Here is a 22081-nt window from a genome sequence, read left to right on the forward strand (position 1 = left end):
CACATGTGCTCCTCATGTGTGCCTAAACACAAGTCCTTTAGAAAACACCTGTGAATTGGAGTTCTTCTATGGCGAGCAGAGTGGCGCAGCGGAAGCGTGCTGGGCCCATAACCCAGAGGTCGATGGATCGAAACCATCCTCTGCTAAGACCGCTCTACTTATGTACATGCTCTTTTCCTACTTGGAGAAAACTTGCCTCAGCTGTGTCCTAAAACCCTCTGTAGTTTTCACATGTTCTAATAGATGACAGAATAGCACTTCAAGTGAGCCTAAACGCAAGTCCTTTTGAAAAAAGTAGGGTATGGCAATTTTGTGATAAGGAGCAGAGTGGCGCAGCGGAAGCGTGCTGGGCCCATAACCCAGAGGTCGATGGATCGAAACCATCCTCTGCTAAGACTGCTTCACTTATAAACATGCTCTGTTCTTACTTGAAGAAGAGCTCACACATGTGCTCCTCATGTGTGCCTAAACACAAGTCCTTTAGAAAACACCTGTGAATTGGAGTTCTTCTATGGCGAGCAGAGTGGCGCAAAGGAAGCGTGCTGGGCCCATAACCCAGAGGTCGATGGATCGAAACCATCCTCTGCTAAGACCGCTCTACTTATGTACATGCTCTTTTCCAACTTGGAGAAAACTTGCCTCAGCTGTGTCCTAAAACCCTCTGTAGTTTTCACATGTTCTAATAGATGACAGAAGAGCACATCAAGTGAGCCTAAACGCAAGTCCTTTTGAAAACAGTAGGGTATGGCAATTTTGTGATCAGGAGCAGAGTGGCGCAGCGGAAGCGTGCTGGGCCCATAACCCAGAGGTCGATGGATCGAAACCATCCTCTGCTAAGACTGCTTCACTTATAAACATGCTCTGTTCTTACTTGAAGAAAAGCTCACACATGTGTGCCTAAACACAAGTCCTTTTGAAAACCCCTGTGAATTGGAGCTCCCCTATGGCGAGCAGAGTGGCGCAGCGGAAGCGTGCTGGGCCCATAACCCAGAGGTCGATGGATCGAAACCATCCTCTGCTAAGGCTGCTTCACTTATATACATGTTTTATCCCAAATAAAGAGCAACTTCCACATCCCGCTTGTTCGTTCAGAAAATCTGTGTGTATGCCCTATTCATACGCCTCATTGACTAAGCCACCTGAATGAGATGGAGAATCAGTAGGGCAAGCGAGTCATGCCCCAGTGGCCTGTCGAAGTAGTCGTTCATCCGGATTACTTTGTGTGCTGGCCTTGTTTAAATGCCGATGCTGTTGTTGTCACTGTAGCCAAAGTAATGGGGGCACATGAGCACAGGTTTTTATCAGCCCCAGTGGCCTAATGGATAAGGCACTGGCCTCCTAAGCCAGGGATTGTGGGTTCGAGTCCCATCTGGGGTGGTTTACAGCAGAGTGGCGCAGCGGAAGCGTGCTGTGCCCATAACCCAGAGGTCGATGGATCGAAACCATCCTCTGCTAAGACTGCTCTACTTATGTACATGCTCTGTTCCTACTTGGAGAAAAGTTGCCTCAGCTGTGTGCTAAAACCCTCTGTAGTTTTCACATGTTCTAATAGATGACAGAAGAGCACTTCAAGTGAGCCTAAACGCAAGTCCTTTTGAAAACAGTAGGGTATGGCAATTTTGCGATCAGGAGCAGAGTGGCGCAGCGGAAGCGTGCTGGGCCCATAACCCAGAGGTCGATGGATCGAAACCATCCTCTGCTAAACCTTTTTTACTTAAATACATGCTCTGCTCCTACTTGAAGAAAAGTTGCCTCAACTCTATGCTAAAACGCTCTGTATTTTTCTCCTGATCTAATTTATGACGGGAGCACTTCAAATGTGCCTAAACGCAAGTCCTTTTGAAAAGTTGTGGGTATGGCAGTTTTGTGATCAGGAGCAGAGTGGCGCAGCGGAAGCGTGCTGGGCCCATAACCCAGAGGTCGATGGATCGAAACCATCCTCTGCTAAGACTGCTTTACTTATAAACACGCTCTGTTCTTACTTGAAGAAAAGCTCACACATGTGCTCCTCATGTGTGCCTAAACACAAGTCCTTTAGAAAACACCTGTGAATTGGAGTTCTTCTATGGCGAGCAGAGTGGCGTAGCGGAAGCGTGCTGGGCCCATAACCCAGAGGTCGATGGATCGAAACCATCCTCTGCTAAGACCGCTCTACTTATGTACATGCTCTTTTCCTACTTGGAGAAAACTTGCCTCAGCTGTGTCCTAAAACCCTCTGTAGTTTTCACATGTTCTAATAGATGACAGAAGAGCACTTCAAGTGAGCCTAAACGCAAGTCCTTTTGAAAACAGTAGGGTATGGCAATTTTGTGATCAGGAGCAGAGTGGCGCAGCGGAAGCGTGCTGGGCCCATAACCCAGAGGTCGATGGATCGAAACCATCCTCTGCTAAGACTGCTTCACTTATAAACATGCTCTGTTCTTACTTGAAGAAGAGCTCACACATGTGCTCTTCATGTGTGCCTAAACACAAGTCCTTTTGAAAACACCTGTGAATTGAAGCTCTTCTATGGCGAGCAGAGTGGCGCAGCGGAAGCGTGCTGGGCCCATAACCCAGAGGTCGATGGATCGAAACCATCCTCTGCTAAGACTGCTTCACTTATAAACATGCTCTGTTCTTACTTGAAGAAAAGCTCACACATGTGTGCCTAAACACAAGTCCTTTTGAAAACCCCTGTGAATTGGAGCTCCCCTATGGCGAGCAGAGTGGCGCAGCGGAAGCGTGCTGGGCCCATAACCCAGAGGTCGATGGATCGAAACCATCCTCTGCTAAGGCTGCTTCACTTATATACATGTTTTATCCCAAATAAAGAGCAACTTCCACATCCCGCTTGTTCGTTCAGAAAATCTGTGTGTATGCCCTATTCATACGCCTCATTGACTAAGCCACCTGAATGAGATGGAGAATTAGTAGGGCAAGCGAGTCATGCCCCAGTGGCCTGTCGAAGTAGTCGTTCATCCGGATTACTTTGTGTGCTGGCCTTGTTTAAATGCCGATGCTGTTGTTGTCACTGTAGCCAAAGTAATGGGGGCACATGAGCACAGGTTTTTATCAGCCCCAGTGGCCTAATGGATAAGGCACTGGCCTCCTAAGCCAGGGATTGTGGGCTCGAGTCCCATCTGGGGTGGTTTACAGCAGAGTGGCGCAGCGGAAGCGTGCTGGGCCCATAACCCAGAGGTCGATGGATCGAAACCATCCTCTGCTAAGACTGCTCTACTTATGTACATGCTCTGTTCCTACTTGGAGAAAAGTTGCCTCAGCTGTGTGCTAAAACCCTCTGTAGTTTTCACATGTTCTAATAGATGACAGAAGAGCACTTCAAGTGAGCCTAAACGCAAGTCCTTTTGAAAACAGTAGGGTATGGCAATTTTGCGATCAGGAGCAGAGTGGCGCAGCGGAAGCGTGCTGGGCCCATAACCCAGAGGTCGATGGATCGAAACCATCCTCTGCTAAACCTTTTTTACTTAAATACATGCTCTGCTCCTACTTGACGAAAAGTTGCCTCAACTCTATGCTAAAACGCTCTGTATTTTTCTCCTGATCTAATTTATGACGGGAGCACTTCAAATGTGCCTAAACGCAAGTCCTTTTGAAAAGTTGTGGGTATGGCAGTTTTGTGATCAGGAGCAGAGTGGCGCAGCGGAAGCGTGCTGGGCCCATAACCCAGAGGTCGATGGATCGAAACCATCCTCTGCTAAGACTGCTTTACTTATAAACACGCTCTGTTCTTACTTGAAGAAAAGCTCACACATGTGCTCCTCATGTGTGCCTAAACACAAGTCCTTTAGAAAACACCTGTGAATTGGAGTTCTTCTATGGCGAGCAGAGTGGCGCAGCGGAAGCGTGCTGGGCCCATAACCCAGAGGTCGATGGATCGAAACCATCCTCTGCTAAGACCGCTCTACTTATGTACATGCTCTTTTCCGACTTGGAGAAAACTTGCCTCAGCTGTGTCCTAAAACCCTCTGTAGTTTTCACATGTTCTAATAGATGACAGAAGAGCACTTCAAGTGAGCCTAAACGCAAGTCCTTTTGAAAACAGCAGGGTATGGCAATTTTGTGATCAGGAGCAGAGTGGCGCAGCGGAAGCGTGCTGGGCCCATAACCCAGAGGTCGATGGATCGAAACCATCCTCTGCTAAGACTGCTTCACTTATAAACATGCTCTGTTCTTACTTGAAGAAGAGCTCACACATGTGCTCTTCATGTGTGCCTAAACACAAGTCCTTTTGAAAACACCTGTGAATTGAAGCTCTTCTATGGCAAGCAGAGTGGCGCAGCGGAAGCGTGCTGGCCCCATAACCCAGAGGTCGATGGATCGAAACCATCCTCTGCTAAGACTGCTTCACTTATAAACATGCTCTGTTCTTACTTGAAGAAAAGCTCACACATGTGTGCCTAAACACAAGTCCTTTTGAAAACCCCTGTGAATTGGAGCTCCCCTATGGCGAGCAGAGTGGCGCAGCGGAAGCGTGCTGGGCCCATAACCCAGAGGTCGATGGATCGAAACCATCCTCTGCTAAGGCTGCTTCACTTATATACATGTTTTATCCCAAATAAAGAGCAACTTCCACATCCCGCTTGTTCGTTCAGAAAATCTGTGTGTATGCCCTATTCATACGCCTCATTGACTAAGCCACCTGAATGAGATGGAGAATTAGTAGGGCAAGCGAGTCATGCCCCAGTGGCCTGTCGAAGTAGTCGTTCATCCGGATTACTTTGTGTGCTGGCCTTGTTTAAATGCCGATGCTGTTGTTGTCACTGTAGCCAAAGTAATGGGGGCACATGAGCACAGGTTTTTATCAGCCCCAGTGGCCTAATGGATAAGGCACTGGCCTCCTAAGCCAGGGATTGTGGGTTCGAGTCCCATCTGGGGTGGTTTACAGCAGAGTGGCGCAGCGGAAGCGTGCTGGGCCCATAACCCAGAGGTCGATGGATCGAAACCATCCTCTGCTAAGACTGCTCTACTTATGTACATGCTCTGTTCCTACTTGGAGAAAAGTTGCCTCAGCTGTGTGCTAAAACCCTCTGTAGTTTTCACATGTTCTAATAGATGACAGAAGAGCACTTCAAGTGAGCCTAAACGCAAGTCCTTTTGAAAACAGTAGGGTATGGCAATTTTGCGATCAGGAGCAGAGTGGCGCAGCGGAAGCGTGCTGGGCCCATAACCCAGAGGTCGATGGATCGAAACCATCCTCTGCTAAACCTTTTTTACTTAAATACATGCTCTGCTCCTACTTGAAGAAAAGTTGCCTCAACTCTATGCTAAAACGCTCTGTATTTTTCTCCTGATCTAATTTATGACGGGAGCACTTCAAATGTGCCTAAACGCAAGTCCTTTTGAAAAGTTGTGGGTATGGCAGTTTTGTGATCAGGAGCAGAGTGGCGCAGCGGAAGCGTGCTGGGCCCATAACCCAGAGGTCGATGGATCGAAACCATCCTCTGCTAAGACTGCTTTACTTATAAACACGCTCTGTTCTTACTTGAAGAAAAGCTCACACATGTGCTCCTCATGTGTGCCTAAACACAAGTCCTTTAGAAAACACCTGTGAATTGGAGTTCTTCTATGGCGAGCAGAGTGGCCCAGCGGAAGCGTGCTGGGCCCATAACCCAGAGGTCGATGGATCGAAACCATCCTCTGCTAAGACCGCTCTACTTATGTACATGCTCTTTTCCTACTTGGAGAAAACTTGCCTCAGCTGTGTCCTAAAACCCTCTGTAGTTTTCACATGTTCTAATAGATGACAGAAGAGCACTTCAAGTGAGCCTAAACGCAAGTCCTTTTGAAAACAGTAGGGTATGGCAATTTTGTGATCAGGAGCAGAGTGGCGCAGCGGAAGCGTGCTGGGCCCATAACCCAGAGGTCGATGGATCGAAACCATCCTCTGCTAAGACTGCTTCACTTATAAACATGCTCTGTTCTTACTTGAAGAAGAGCTCACACATGTGCTCTTCATGTGTGCCTAAACACAAGTCCTTTTGAAAACACCTGTGAATTGAAGCTCTTCTATGGCGAGCAGAGTGGCGCAGCGGAAGCGTGCTGGGCCCATAACCCAGAGGTCGATGGATCGAAACCATCCTCTGCTAAGACTGCTTCACTTATAAACATGCTCTGTTCTTACTTGAAGAAAAGCTCACACATGTGCTCCTCATGTGTGCCTAAACACAAGTCCTTTTGAAAACCCCTGTGAATTGGAGCTCCCCTATGGCGAGCAGAGTGGCGCAGCGGAAGCGTGCTGGGCCCATAACCCAGAGGTCGATGGATCGAAACCATCCTCTGCTAAGGCTGCTTCACTTATATACATGTTTTATCCCAAATAAAGAGCAACTTCCACATCCCGCTTGTTCGTTCAGAAAATCTGTGTGTATGCCCTATTCATACGCCTCATTGACTAAGCCACCTGAATGAGATGGAGAATTAGTAGGGCAAGCGAGTCATGCCCCAGTGGCCTGTCGAAGTAGTCGTTCATCCGGATTACTTTGTGTGCTGGCCTTGTTTAAATGCCGATGCTGTTGTTGTCACTGTAGCCAAAGTAATGGGGGCACATGAGCACAGGTTTTTATCAGCCCCAGTGGCCTAATGGATAAGGCACTGGCCTCCTAAGCCAGGGATTGTGGGTTCGAGTCCCATCTGGGGTGGTTTACAGCAGAGTGGCGCAGCGGAAGCGTGCTGGGCCCATAACCCAGAGGTCGATGGATCGAAACCATCCTCTGCTAAGACTGCTCTACTTATGTACATGCTCTGTTCCTACTTGGAGAAAAGTTGCCTCAGCTGTGTGCTAAAACCCTCTGTAGTTTTCACATGTTCTAATAGATGACAGAAGAGCACTTCAAGTGAGCCTAAACGCAAGTCCTTTTGAAAACAGTAGGGTATGGCAATTTTGCGATCAGGAGCAGAGTGGCGCAGCGGAAGCGTGCTGGGCCCATAACCCAGAGGTCGATGGATCGAAACCATCCTCTGCTAAACCTTTTTTACTTAAATACATGCTCTGCTCCTACTTGAAGAAAAGTTGCCTCAACTCTATGCTAAAACGCTCTGTATTTTTCTCCTGATCTAATTTATGACGGGAGCACTTCAAATGTGCCTAAACGCAAGTCCTTTTGAAAAGTTGTGGGTATGGCAGTTTTGTGATCAGGAGCAGAGTGGCGCAGCGGAAGCGTGCTGGGCCCATAACCCAGAGGTCGATGGATCGAAACCATCCTCTGCTAAGACTGCTTTACTTATAAACATGCTCTGTTCTTACTTGAAGAAGAGCTCACACATGTGCTCTTCATGTGTGCCTAAACACAAGTCCTTTTGAAAACACCTGTGAATTGAAGCTCTTCTATGGCGAGCAGAGTGGCGCAGCGGAAGCGTGCTGGGCCCATAACCCAGAGGTCGATGGATCGAAACCATCCTCTGCTAAGACTGCTTCACTTATAAACATGCTCTGTTCTTACTTGAAGAAAAGCTCACACATGTGCTCCTCATGTGTGCCTAAACACAAGTCCTTTTGAAAACCCCTGTGAATTGGAGCTCCCCTATGGCGAGCAGAGTGGCGCAGCGGAAGCGTGCTGGGCCCATAACCCAGAGGTCGATGGATCGAAACCATCCTCTGCTAAGGCTGCTTCACTTATATACATGTTTTATCCCAAATAAAGAGCAACTTCCACATCCCGCTTGTTCGTTCAGAAAATCTGTGTGTATGCCCTATTCATACGCCTCATTGACTAAGCCACCTGAATGAGATGGAGAATTAGTAGGGCAAGCGAGTCATGCCCCAGTGGCCTGTCGAAGTAGTCGTTCATCCGGATTACTTTGTGTGCTGGCCTTGTTTAAATGCCGATGCTGTTGTTGTCACTGTAGCCAAAGTAATGGGGGCACATGAGCACAGGTTTTTATCAGCCCCAGTGGCCTAATGGATAAGGCACTGGCCTCCTAAGCCAGGGATTGTGGGTTCGAGTCCCATCTGGGGTGGTTTACAGCAGAGTGGCGCAGCGGAAGCGTGCTGGGCCCATAACCCAGAGGTCGATGGATCGAAACCATCCTCTGCTAAGACTGCTCTACTTATGTACATGCTCTGTTCCTACTTGGAGAAAAGTTGCCTCAGCTGTGTGCTAAAACCCTCTGTAGTTTTCACATGTTCTAATAGATGACAGAAGAGCACTTCAAGTGAGCCTAAACGCAAGTCCTTTTGAAAACAGTAGGGTATGGCAATTTTGCGATCAGGAGCAGAGTGGCGCAGCGGAAGCGTGCTGGGCCCATAACCCAGAGGTCGATGGATCGAAACCATCCTCTGCTAAACCTTTTTTACTTAAATACATGCTCTGCTCCTACTTGAAGAAAAGTTGCCTCAACTCTATGCTAAAACGCTCTGTATTTTTCTCCTGATCTAATTTATGACGGGAGCACTTCAAATGTGCCTAAACGCAAGTCCTTTTGAAAAGTTGTGGGTATGGCAGTTTTGTGATCAGGAGCAGAGTGGCGCAGCGGAAGCGTGCTGGGCCCATAACCCAGAGGTCGATGGATCGAAACCATCCTCTGCTAAGACTGCTTTACTTATAAACACGCTCTGTTCTTACTTGAAGAAAAGCTCACACATGTGCTCCTCATGTGTGCCTAAACACAAGTCCTTTAGAAAACACCTGTGAATTGGAGTTCTTCTATGGCGAGCAGAGTGGCGCAGCGGAAGCGTGCTGGGCCCATAACCCAGAGGTCGATGGATCGAAACCATCCTCTGTTAAGACCGCTCTACTTATGTACATGCTCTTTTCCTACTTGGAGAAAACTTGCCTCAGCTGTGTCCTAAAACCCTCTGTAGTTTTCACATGTTCTAATAGATGACAGAAGAGCACTTCAAGTGAGCCTAAACGCAAGTCCTTTTGAAAACAGTAGGGTATGGCAATTTTGTGATCAGGAGCAGAGTGGCGCAGCGGAAGCGTGCTGGGCCCATAACCCAGAGGTCGATGGATCGAAACCATCCTCTGCTAAGACTGCTTCACTTATAAACATGCTCTGTTCTTACTTGAAGAAGAGCTCACACATGTGCTCTTCATGTGTGCCTAAACACAAGTCCTTTTGAAAACACCTGTGAATTGAAGCTCTTCTATGGCGAGCAGAGTGGCGCAGCGGAAGCGTGCTGGGCCCATAACCCAGAGGTCGATGGATCGAAACCATCCTCTGCTAAGACTGCTTCACTTATAAACATGCTCTGTTCTTACTTGAAGAAAAGCTCACACATGTGTGCCTAAACACAAGTCCTTTTGAAAACCCCTGTGAATTGGAGCTCCCCTATGGCGAGCAGAGTGGCGCAGCGGAAGCGTGCTGGGCCCATAACCCAGAGGTCGATGGATCGAAACCATCCTCTGCTAAGGCTGCTTCACTTATATACATGTTTTATCCCAAATAAAGAGCAACTTCCACATCCCGCTTGTTCGTTCAGAAAATCTGTGTGTATGCCCTATTCATACGCCTCATTGACTAAGCCACCTGAATGAGATGGAGAATCAGTAGGGCAAGCGAGTCATGCCCCAGTGGCCTGTCGAAGTAGTCGTTCATCCGGATTACTTTGTGTGCTGGCCTTGTTTAAATGCCGATGCTGTTGTTGTCACTGTAGCCAAAGTAATGGGGGCACATGAGCACAGGTTTTTATCAGCCCCAGTGGCCTAATGGATAAGGCACTGGCCTCCTAAGCCAGGGATTGTGGGTTCGAGTCCCATCTGGGGTGGTTTACAGCAGAGTGGCGCAGCGGAAGCGTGCTGGGCCCATAACCCAGAGGTCGATGGATCGAAACCATCCTCTGTTAAGACTGCTCTACTTATGTACATGCTCTGTTCCTACTTGGAGAAAAGTTGCCTCAGCTGTGTGCTAAAACCCTCTGTAGTTTTCACATGTTCTAATAGATGACAGAAGAGCACTTCAAGTGAGCCTAAACGCAAGTCCTTTTGAAAACAGTAGGGTATGGCAATTTTGCGATCAGGAGCAGAGTGGCGCAGCGGAAGCGTGCTGGGCCCATAACCCAGAGGTCGATGGATCGAAACCATCCTCTGCTAAACCTTTTTTACTTAAATACATGCTCTGCTCCTACTTGAAGAAAAGTTGCCTCAACTCTATGCTAAAACGCTCTGTATTTTTCTCCTGATCTAATTTATGACGGGAGCACTTCAAATGTGCCTAAACGCAAGTCCTTTTGAAAAGTTGTGGGTATGGCAGTTTTGTGATCAGGAGCAGAGTGGCGCAGCGGAAGCGTGCTGGGCCCATAACCCAGAGGTCGATGGATCGAAACCATCCTCTGCTAAGACTGCTTCACTTATAAACACGCTCTGTTCTTACTTGAAGAAAAGCTCACACATGTGCTCCTCATGTGTGCCTAAACACAAGTCCTTTAGAAAACACCTGTGAATTGGAGTTCTTCTATGGCGAGCAGAGTGGCGCAGCGGAAGCGTGCTGGGCCCATAACCCAGAGGTCGATGGATCGAAACCATCCTCTGCTAAGACCGCTCTACTTATGTACATGCTCTTTTCCTACTTGGAGAAAACTTGCCTCAGCTGTGTCCTAAAACCCTCTGTAGTTTTCACATGTTCTAATAGATGACAGAATAGCACTTCAAGTGAGCCTAAACGCAAGTCCTTTTGAAAAAAGTAGGGTATGGCAATTTTGTGATAAGGAGCAGAGTGGCGCAGCGGAAGCGTGCTGGGCCCATAACCCAGAGGTCGATGGATCGAAACCATCCTCTGCTAAGACTGCTTCACTTATAAACATGCTCTGTTCTTACTTGAAGAAGAGCTCACACATGTGCTCCTCATGTGTGCCTAAACACAAGTCCTTTAGAAAACACCTGTGAATTGGAGTTCTTCTATGGCGAGCAGAGTGGCGCAAAGGAAGCGTGCTGGGCCCATAACCCAGAGGTCGATGGATCGAAACCATCCTCTGCTAAGACCGCTCTACTTATGTACATGCTCTTTTCCAACTTGGAGAAAACTTGCCTCAGCTGTGTCCTAAAACCCTCTGTAGTTTTCACATGTTCTAATAGATGACAGAAGAGCACATCAAGTGAGCCTAAACGCAAGTCCTTTTGAAAACAGTAGGGTATGGCAATTTTGTGATCAGGAGCAGAGTGGCGCAGCGGAAGCGTGCTGGGCCCATAACCCAGAGGTCGATGGATCGAAACCATCCTCTGCTAAGACTGCTTCACTTATAAACATGCTCTGTTCTTACTTGAAGAAGAGCTCACACATGTGCTCTTCATGTGTGCCTAAACACAAGTCCTTTTGAAAACACCTGTGAATTGAAGCTCTTCTATGGCGAGCAGAGTGGCGCAGCGGAAGCGTGCTGGGCCCATAACCCAGAGGTCGATGGATCGAAACCATCCTCTGCTAAGACTGCTTCACTTATAACCATGCTCTGTTCTTACTTGAAGAAAAGCTCACACATGTGTGCCTAAACACAAGTCCTTTTGAAAACCCCTGTGAATTGGAGCTCCCCTATGGCGAGCAGAGTGGCGCAGCGGAAGCGTGCTGGGCCCATAACCCAGAGGTCGATGGATCGAAACCATCCTCTGCTAAGGCTGCTTCACTTATATACATGTTTTATCCCAAATAAAGAGCAACTTCCACATCCCGCTTGTTCGTTCAGAAAATCTGTGTGTATGCCCTATTCATACGCCTCATTGACTAAGCCACCTGAATGAGATGGAGAATTAGTAGGGCAAGCGAGTCATGCCCCAGTGGCCTGTCGAAGTAGTCGTTCATCCGGATTACTTTGTGTGCTGGCCTTGTTTAAATGCCGATGCTGTTGTTGTCACTGTAGCCAAAGTAATGGGGGCACATGAGCACAGGTTTTTATCAGCCCCAGTGGCCTAATGGATAAGGCACTGGCCTCCTAAGCCAGGGATTGTGGGTTCGAGTCCCATCTGGGGTGGTTTACAGCAGAGTGGCGCAGCGGAAGCGTGCTGGGCCCATAACCCAGAGGTCGATGGATCGAAACCATCCTCTGCTAAGACTGCTCTACTTATGTACATGCTCTGTTCCTACTTGGAGAAAAGTTGCCTCAGCTGTGTGCTAAAACCCTCTGTAGTTTTCACATGTTCTAATAGATGACAGAAGAGCACTTCAAGTGAGCCTAAACGCAAGTCCTTTTGAAAACAGTAGGGTATGGCAATTTTGCGATCAGGAGCAGAGTGGCGCAGCGGAAGCGTGCTGGGCCCATAACCCAGAGGTCGATGGATCGAAACCATCCTCTGCTAAACCTTTTTTACTTAAATACATGCTCTGCTCCTACTTGACGAAAAGTTGCCTCAACTCTATGCTAAAACGCTCTGTATTTTTCTCCTGATCTAATTTATGACGGGAGCACTTCAAATGTGCCTAAACGCAAGTCCTTTTGAAAAGTTGTGGGTATGGCAGTTTTGTGATCAGGAGCAGAGTGGCGCAGCGGAAGCGTGCTGGGCCCATAACCCAGAGGTCGATGGATCGAAACCATCCTCTGCTAAGACTGCTTTACTTATAAACACGCTCTGTTCTTACTTGAAGAAAAGCTCACACATGTGCTCCTCATGTGTGCCTAAACACAAGTCCTTTAGAAAACACCTGTGAATTGGAGTTCTTCTATGGCGAGCAGAGTGGCGCAGCGGAAGCGTGCTGGGCCCATAACCCAGAGGTCGATGGATCGAAACCATCCTCTGCTAAGACCGCTCTACTTATGTACATGCTCTTTTCCGACTTGGAGAAAACTTGCCTCAGCTGTGTCCTAAAACCCTCTGTAGTTTTCACATGTTCTAATAGATGACAGAAGAGCACTTCAAGTGAGCCTAAACGCAAGTCCTTTTGAAAACAGCAGGGTATGGCAATTTTGTGATCAGGAGCAGAGTGGCGCAGCGGAAGCGTGCTGGGCCCATAACCCAGAGGTCGATGGATCGAAACCATCCTCTGCTAAGACTGCTTCACTTATAAACATGCTCTGTTCTTACTTGAAGAAGAGCTCACACATGTGCTCTTCATGTGTGCCTAAACACAAGTCCTTTTGAAAACACCTGTGAATTGAAGCTCTTCTATGGCGAGCAGAGTGGCGCAGCGGAAGCGTGCTGGCCCCATAACCCAGAGGTCGATGGATCGAAACCATCCTCTGCTAAGACTGCTTCACTTATAAACATGCTCTGTTCTTACTTGAAGAAAAGCTCACACATGTGTGCCTAAACACAAGTCCTTTTGAAAACCCCTGTGAATTGGAGCTCCCCTATGGCGAGCAGAGTGGCGCAGCGGAAGCGTGCTGGGCCCATAACCCAGAGGTCGATGGATCGAAACCATCCTCTGCTAAGGCTGCTTCACTTATATACATGTTTTATCCCAAATAAAGAGCAACTTCCACATCCCGCTTGTTCGTTCAGAAAATCTGTGTGTATGCCCTATTCATACGCCTCATTGACTAAGCCACCTGAATGAGATGGAGAATTAGTAGGGCAAGCGAGTCATGCCCCAGTGGCCTGTCGAAGTAGTCGTTCATCCGGATTACTTTGTGTGCTGGCCTTGTTTAAATGCCGATGCTGTTGTTGTCACTGTAGCCAAAGTAATGGGGGCACATGAGCACAGGTTTTTATCAGCCCCAGTGGCCTAATGGATAAGGCACTGGCCTCCTAAGCCAGGGATTGTGGGTTCGAGTCCCATCTGGGGTGGTTTACAGCAGAGTGGCGCAGCGGAAGCGTGCTGGGCCCATAACCCAGAGGTCGATGGATCGAAACCATCCTCTGCTAAGACTGCTCTACTTATGTACATGCTCTGTTCCTACTTGGAGAAAAGTTGCCTCAGCTGTGTGCTAAAACCCTCTGTAGTTTTCACATGTTCTAATAGATGACAGAAGAGCACTTCAAGTGAGCCTAAACGCAAGTCCTTTTGAAAACAGTAGGGTATGGCAATTTTGCGATCAGGAGCAGAGTGGCGCAGCGGAAGCGTGCTGGGCCCATAACCCAGAGGTCGATGGATCGAAACCATCCTCTGCTAAACCTTTTTTACTTAAATACATGCTCTGCTCCTACTTGAAGAAAAGTTGCCTCAACTCTATGCTAAAACGCTCTGTATTTTTCTCCTGATCTAATTTATGACGGGAGCACTTCAAATGTGCCTAAACGCAAGTCCTTTTGAAAAGTTGTGGGTATGGCAGTTTTGTGATCAGGAGCAGAGTGGCGCAGCGGAAGCGTGCTGGGCCCATAACCCAGAGGTCGATGGATCGAAACCATCCTCTGCTAAGACTGCTTTACTTATAAACACGCTCTGTTCTTACTTGAAGAAAAGCTCACACATGTGCTCCTCATGTGTGCCTAAACACAAGTCCTTTAGAAAACACCTGTGAATTGGAGTTCTTCTATGGCGAGCAGAGTGGCGCAGCGGAAGCGTGCTGGGCCCATAACCCAGAGGTCGATGGATCGAAACCATCCTCTGCTAAGACCGCTCTACTTATGTACATGCTCTTTTCCTACTTGGAGAAAACTTGCCTCAGCTGTGTCCTAAAACCCTCTGTAGTTTTCACATGTTCTAATAGATGACAGAAGAGCACTTCAAGTGAGCCTAAACGCAAGTCCTTTTGAAAACAGTAGGGTATGGCAATTTTGTGATCAGGAGCAGAGTGGCGCAGCGGAAGCGTGCTGGGCCCATAACCCAGAGGTCGATGGATCGAAACCATCCTCTGCTAAGACTGCTTCACTTATAAACATGCTCTGTTCTTACTTGAAGAAGAGCTCACACATGTGCTCTTCATGTGTGCCTAAACACAAGTCCTTTTGAAAACACCTGTGAATTGAAGCTCTTCTATGGCGAGCAGAGTGGCGCTGCGGAAGCGTGCTGGGCCCATAACCCAGAGGTCGATGGATCGAAACCATCCTCTGCTAAGACTGCTTCACTTATAAACATGCTCTGTTCTTACTTGAAGAAAAGCTCACACATGTGCTCCTCATGTGTGCCTAAACACAAGTCCTTTTGAAAACACCTGTGAATTGGAGCTCCCCTATGGCGAGCAGAGTGGCGCAGCGGAAGCGTGCTGGGCCCATAACCCAGAGGTCGATGGATCGAAACCATCCTCTGCTAAGGCTGCTTCACTTATATACATGTTTTATCCCAAATAAAGAGCAACTTCCACATCCCGCTTGTTCGTTCAGAAAATCTGTGTGTATGCCCTATTCATACGCCTCATTGACTAAGCCACCTGAATGAGATGGAGAATTAGTAGGGCAAGCGAGTCATGCCCCAGTGGCCTGTCGAAGTAGTCGTTCATCCGGATTACTTTGTGTGCTGGCCTTGTTTAAATGCCGATGCTGTTGTTGTCACTGTAGCCAAAGTAATGGGGGCACATGAGCACAGGTTTTTATCAGCCCCAGTGGCCTAATGGATAAGGCACTGGCCTCCTAAGCCAGGGATTGTGGGTTCGAGTCCCATCTGGGGTGGTTTACAGCAGAGTGGCGCAGCGGAAGCGTGCTGGGCCCATAACCCAGAGGTCGATGGATCGAAACCATCCTCTGCTAAGACTGCTCTACTTATGTACATGCTCTGTTCCTACTTGGAGAAAAGTTGCCTCAGCTGTGTGCTAAAACCCTCTGTAGTTTTCACATGTTCTAATAGATGACAGAAGAGCACTTCAAGTGAGCCTAAACGCAAGTCCTTTTGAAAACAGTAGGGTATGGCAATTTTGCGATCAGGAGCAGAGTGGCGCAGCGGAAGCGTGCTGGGCCCATAACCCAGAGGTCGATGGATCGAAACCATCCTCTGCTAAACCTTTTTTACTTAAATACATGCTCTGCTCCTACTTGAAGAAAAGTTGCCTCAACTCTATGCTAAAACGCTCTGTATTTTTCTCCTGATCTAATTTATGACGGGAGCACTTCAAATGTGCCTAAACGCAAGTCCTTTTGAAAAGTTGTGGGTATGGCAGTTTTGTGATCAGGAGCAGAGTGGCGCAGCGGAAGCGTGCTGGGCCCATAACCCAGAGGTCGATGGATCGAAACCATCCTCTGCTAAGACTGCTTTACTTATAAACACGCTCTGTTCTTACTTGAAGAAAAGCTCACACATGTGCTCCTCATGTGTGCCTAAACACAAGTCCTTTAGAAAACACCTGTGAATTGGAGTTCTTCTATGGCGAGCAGAGTGGCGCAGCGGAAGCGTGCTGGGCCCATAACCCAGAGGTCGATGGATCGAAACCATCCTCTGCTAAGACCGCTCTACTTATGTACATGCTCTTTTCCTACTTGGAGAAAACTTGCCTCAGCTGTGTCCTAAAACCCTCTGTAGTTTTCACATGTTCTAATAGATGACAGAAGAGCACTTCAAGTGAGCCTAAACGCAAGTCCTTTTGAAAACAGTAGGGTATGGCAATTTTGTGATCAGGAGCAGAGTGGCGCAGCGGAAGCGTGCTGGGCCCATAACCCAGAGGTCGATGGATCGAAACCATCCTCTGCTAAGACTGCTTCACTTATAAACATGCTCTGTTCTTACTTGAAGAAGAGCTCACACATGTGCTCTTCATGTGTGCCTAAACACAAGTCCTTTTGAAAACACCTGTGAATTGAAGCTCTTCTATGGCGAGCAGAGTGGCGCAGCGGAAGCGTGCTGGGCCCATAACCCAGAGGTCGATGGATCGAAACCATCCTCTGCTAAGACTGCTTCACTTATAAACATGCTCTGTTCTTACTTGAAGAAAAGCTCACACATGTGCTCCTCATGTGTGCCTAAACACAAGTCCTTTTGAAAACCCCTGTGAATTGGAGCTCCCCTATGGCGAGCAGAGTGGCGCAGCGGAAGCGTGCTGGGCCCATAACCCAGAGGTCGATGGATCGAAACCATCCTCTGCTAAGGCTGCTTCACTTATATACATGTTTTATCCCAAATAAAGAGCAACTTCCACATCCCGCTTGTTCGTTCAGAAAATCTGTGTGTATGCCCTATTCATACGCCTCATTGACTAAGCCACCTGAATGAGATGGAGAATTAGTAGGGCAAGCGAGTCATGCCCCAGTGGCCTGTCGAAGTAGTCGTTCATCCGGATTACTTTGTGTGCTGGCCTTGTTTAAATGCCGATGCTGTTGTTGTCACTGTAGCCAAAGTAATGGGGGCACATGAGCACAGGTTTTTATCAGCCCCAGTGGCCTAATGGATAAGGCACTGGCCTCCTAAGCCAGGGATTGTGGGTTCGAGTCCCATCTGGGGTGGTTTACAGCAGAGTGGCGCAGCGGAAGCGTGCTGGGCCCATAACCCAGAGGTCGATGGATCGAAACCATCCTCTGCTAAGACTGCTCTACTTATGTACATGCTCTGTTCCTACTTGGAGAAAAGTTGCCTCAGCTGTGTGCTAAAACCCTCTGTAGTTTTCACATGTTCTAATAGATGACAGAAGAGCACTTCAAGTGAGCCTAAACGCAAGTCCTTTTGAAAACAGTAGGGTATGGCAATTTTGCGATCAGGAGCAGAGTGGCGCAGCGGAAGCGTGCTGGGCCCATAACCCAGAGGTCGATGGATCGAAACCATCCTCTGCTAAACCTTTTTTACTTAAATACATGCTCTGCTCCTACTTGAAGAAAAGTTGCCTCAACTCTATGCTAAAACGCTCTGTATTTTTCTCCTGATCTAATTTATGACGGGAGCACTTCAAATGTGCCTAAACGCAAGTCCTTTTGAAAAGTTGTGGGTATGGCAGTTTTGTGATCAGGAGCAGAGTGGCGCAGCGGAAGCGTGCTGGGCCCATAACCCAGAGGTCGATGGATCGAAACCATCCTCTGCTAAGACTGCTTTACTTATAAACACGCTCTGTTCTTACTTGAAGAAAAGCTCACACATGTGCTCCTCATGTGTGCCTAAACACAAGTCCTTTAGAAAACACCTGTGAATTGGAGTTCTTCTATGGCGAGCAGAGTGGCGCAGCGGAAGCGTGCTGGGCCCATAACCCAGAGGTCGATGGATCGAAACCATCCTCTGCTAAGACCGCTCTACTTATGTACATGCTCTTTTCCTACTTGGAGAAAACTTGCCTCAGCTGTGTCCTAAAACCCTCTGTAGTTTTCACATGTTCTAATAGATGACAGAAGAGCACTTCAAGTGAGCCTAAACGCAAGTCCTTTTGAAAACAGTAGGGTATGGCAATTTTGTGATCAGGAGCAGAGTGGCGCAGCGGAAGCGTGCTGGGCCCATAACCCAGAGGTCGATGGATCGAAACCATCCTCTGCTAAGACTGCTTCACTTATAAACATGCTCTGTTCTTACTTGAAGAAGAGCTCACACATGTGCTCTTCATGTGTGCCTAAACACAAGTCCTTTTGAAAACACCTGTGAATTGAAGCTCTTCTATGGCGAGCAGAGTGGCGCAGCGGAAGCGTGCTGGGCCCATAACCCAGAGGTCGATGGATCGAAACCATCCTCTGCTAAGACTGCTTCACTTATAAACATGCTCTGTTCTTACTTGAAGAAAAGCTCACACATGTGCTCCTCATGTGTGCCTAAACACAAGTCCTTTTGAAAACCCCTGTGAATTGGAGCTCCCCTATGGCGAGCAGAGTGGCGCAGCGGAAGCGTGCTGGGCCCATAACCCAGAGGTCGATGGATCGAAACCATCCTCTGCTAAGGCTGCTTCACTTATATACATGTTTTATCCCAAATAAAGAGCAACTTCCACATCCCGCTTGTTCGTTCAGAAAATCTGTGTGTATGCCCTATTCATACGCCTCATTGACTAAGCCACCTGAATGAGATGGAGAATTAGTAGGGCAAGCGAGTCATGCCCCAGTGGCCTGTCGAAGTAGTCGTTCATCCGGATTACTTTGTGTGCTGGCCTTGTTTAAATGCCGATGCTGTTGTTGTCACTGTAGCCAAAGTAATGGGGGCACATGAGCACAGGTTTTTATCAGCCCCAGTGGCCTAATGGATAAGGCACTGGCCTCCTAAGCCAGGGATTGTGGGTTCGAGTCCCATCTGGGGTGGTTTACAGCAGAGTGGCGCAGCGGAAGCGTGCTGGGCCCATAACCCAGAGGTCGATGGATCGAAACCATCCTCTGCTAAGACTGCTCTACTTATGTACATGCTCTGTTCCTACTTGGAGAAAAGTTGCCTCAGCTGTGTGCTAAAACCCTCTGTAGTTTTCACATGTTCTAATAGATGACAGAAGAGCACTTCAAGTGAGCCTAAACGCAAGTCCTTTTGAAAACAGTAGGGTATGGCAATTTTGCGATCAGGAGCAGAGTGGCGCAGCGGAAGCGTGCTGGGCCCATAACCCAGAGGTCGATGGATCGAAACCATCCTCTGCTAAACCTTTTTTACTTAAATACATGCTCTGCTCCTACTTGAAGAAAAGTTGCCTCAACTCTATGCTAAAACGCTCTGTATTTTTCTCCAGATCTAATTTATGACGGGAGCACTTCAAATGTGCCTAAACGCAAGTCCTTTTGAAAAGTTGTGGGTATGGCAGTTTTGTGATCAGGAGCAGAGTGGCGCAGCGGAAGCGTGCTGGGCCCATAACCCAGAGGTCGATGGATCGAAACCATCCTCTGCTAAGACTGCTTTACTTATAAACATGCTCTGTTCTTACTTGAAGAAGAGCTCACACATGTGCTCTTCATGTGTGCCTAAACACAAGTCCTTTTGAAAACACCTGTGAATTGAAGCTCTTCTGTGGCGAGCAGAGTGGCGCAGCGGAAGCGTGCTGGGCCCATAACCCAGAGGTCGATGGATCGAAACCATCCTCTGCTAAGACTGCTTCACTTATAAACATGCTCTGTTCTTACTTGAAGAAAAGCTCACACATGTGCTCCTCATGTGTGCCTAAACACAAGTCCTTTTGAAAACCCCTGTGAATTGGAGCTCCCCTATGGCGAGCAGAGTGGCGCAGCGGAAGCGTGCTGGGCCCATAACCCAGAGGTCGATGGATCGAAACCATCCTCTGCTAAGGCTGCTTCACTTATATACATGTTTTATCCCAAATAAAGAGCAACTTCCACATCCCGCTTGTTCGTTCAGAAAATCTGTGTGTATGCCCTATTCATACGCCTCATTGACTAAGCCACCTGAATGAGATGGAGAATTAGTAGGGCAAGCGAGTCATGCCCCAGTGGCCTGTCGAAGTAGTCGTTCATCCGGATTACTTTGTGTGCTGGCCTTGTTTAAATGCCGATGCTGTTGTTGTCACTGTAGCCAAAGTAATGGGGGCACATGAGCACAGGTTTTTATCAGCCCCAGTGGCCTAATGGATAAGGCACTGGCCTCCTAAGCCAGGGATTGTGGGTTCGAGTCCCATCTGGGGTGGTTTACAGCAGAGTGGCGCAGCGGAAGCGTGCTGTGCCCATAACCCAGAGGTCGATGGATCGAAACCATCCTCTGCTAAGACTGCTCTACTTATGTACATGCTCTGTTCCTACTTGGAGAAAAGTTGCCTCAGCTGTGTGCTAAAACCCTCTGTAGTTTTCACATGTTCTAATAGATGACAGAAGAGCACTTCAAGTGAGCCTAAACGCAAGTCCTTTTGAAAACAGTAGGGTATGGCAATTTTGCGATCAGGAGCAGAGTGGCGCAGCGGAAGCGTGCTGGGCCCATAACCCAGAGGTCGATGGATCGAAACCATCCTCTGCTAAACCTTTTTTACTTAAATACATGCTCTGCTCCTACTTGAAGAAAAGTTGCCTCAACTCTATGCTAAAACGCTCTGTATTTTTCTCCTGATCTAATTTATGACGGGAGCACTTCAAATGTGCCTAAACGCAAGTCCTTTTGAAAAGTTGTGGGTATGGCAGTTTTGTGATCAGGAGCAGAGTGGCGCAGCGGAAGCGTGCTGGGCCCATAACCCAGAGGTCGATGGATCGAAACCATCCTCTGCTAAGACTGCTTTACTTATAAACACGCTCTGTTCTTACTTGAAGAAAAGCTCACACATGTGCTCCTCATGTGTGCCTAAACACAAGTCCTTTAGAAAACACCTGTGAATTGGAGTTCTTCTATGGCGAGCAGAGTGGCGCAGCGGAAGCGTGCTGGGCCCATAACCCAGAGGTCGATGGATCGAAACCATCCTCTGCTAAGACCGCTCTACTTATGTACATGCTCTTTTCCTACTTGGAGAAAACTTGCCTCAGCTGTGTCCTAAAACCCTCTGTAGTTTTCACATGTTCTAATAGATGACAGAAGAGCACTTCAAGTGAGCCTAAACGCAAGTCCTTTTGAAAACAGTAGGGTATGGCAATTTTGTGATCAGGAGCAGAGTGGCGCAGCGGAAGCGTGCTGGGCCCATAACCCAGAGGTCGATGGATCGAAACCATCCTCTGCTAAGACTGCTTCACTTATAAACATGCTCTGTTCTTACTTGAAGAAGAGCTCACACATGTGCTCTTCATGTGTGCCTAAACACAAGTCCTTTTGAAAACACCTGTGAATTGAAGCTCTTCTATGGCGAGCAGAGTGGCGCAGCGGAAGTGTGCTGGGCCCATAACCCAGAGGTCGATGGATCGAAACCATCCTCTGCTAAGACTGCTTCACTTATAAACATGCTCTGTTCTTACTTGAAGAAAAGCTCACACATGTGTGCCTAAACACAAGTCCTTTTGAAAACCCCTGTGAATTGGAGCTCCCCTATGGCGAGCAGAGTGGCGCAGCGGAAGCGTGCTGGGCCCATAACCCAGAGGTCGATGGATCGAAACCATCCTCTGCTAAGGCTGCTTCACTTATATACATGTTTTATCCCAAATAAAGAGCAACTTCCACATCCCGCTTGTTCGTTCAGAAAATCTGTGTGTATGCCCTATTCATACGCCTCATTGACTAAGCCACCTGAATGAGATGGAGAATCAGTAGGGCAAGCGAGTCATGCCCCAGTGGCCTGTCGAAGTAGTCGTTCATCCGGATTACTTTGTGTGCTGGCCTTGTTTAAATGCCGATGCTGTTGTTGTCACTGTAGCCAAAGTAATGGGGGCACATGAGCACAGGTTTTTATCAGCCCCAGTGGCCTAATGGATAAGGCACTGGCCTCCTAAGCCAGGGATTGTGGGTTCGAGTCCCATCTGGGGTGGTTTACAGCAGAGTGGCGCAGCGGAAGCGTGCTGTGCCCATAACCCAGAGGTCGATGGATCGAAACCATCCTCTGCTAAGA

The sequence above is a fragment of the Leuciscus leuciscus genome, assembly GCF_965113295.1.
Source record: "Leuciscus leuciscus genome assembly, chromosome: 7".
Classification (NCBI taxonomy): Eukaryota; Metazoa; Chordata; class Actinopteri; order Cypriniformes; family Leuciscidae; genus Leuciscus; species Leuciscus leuciscus.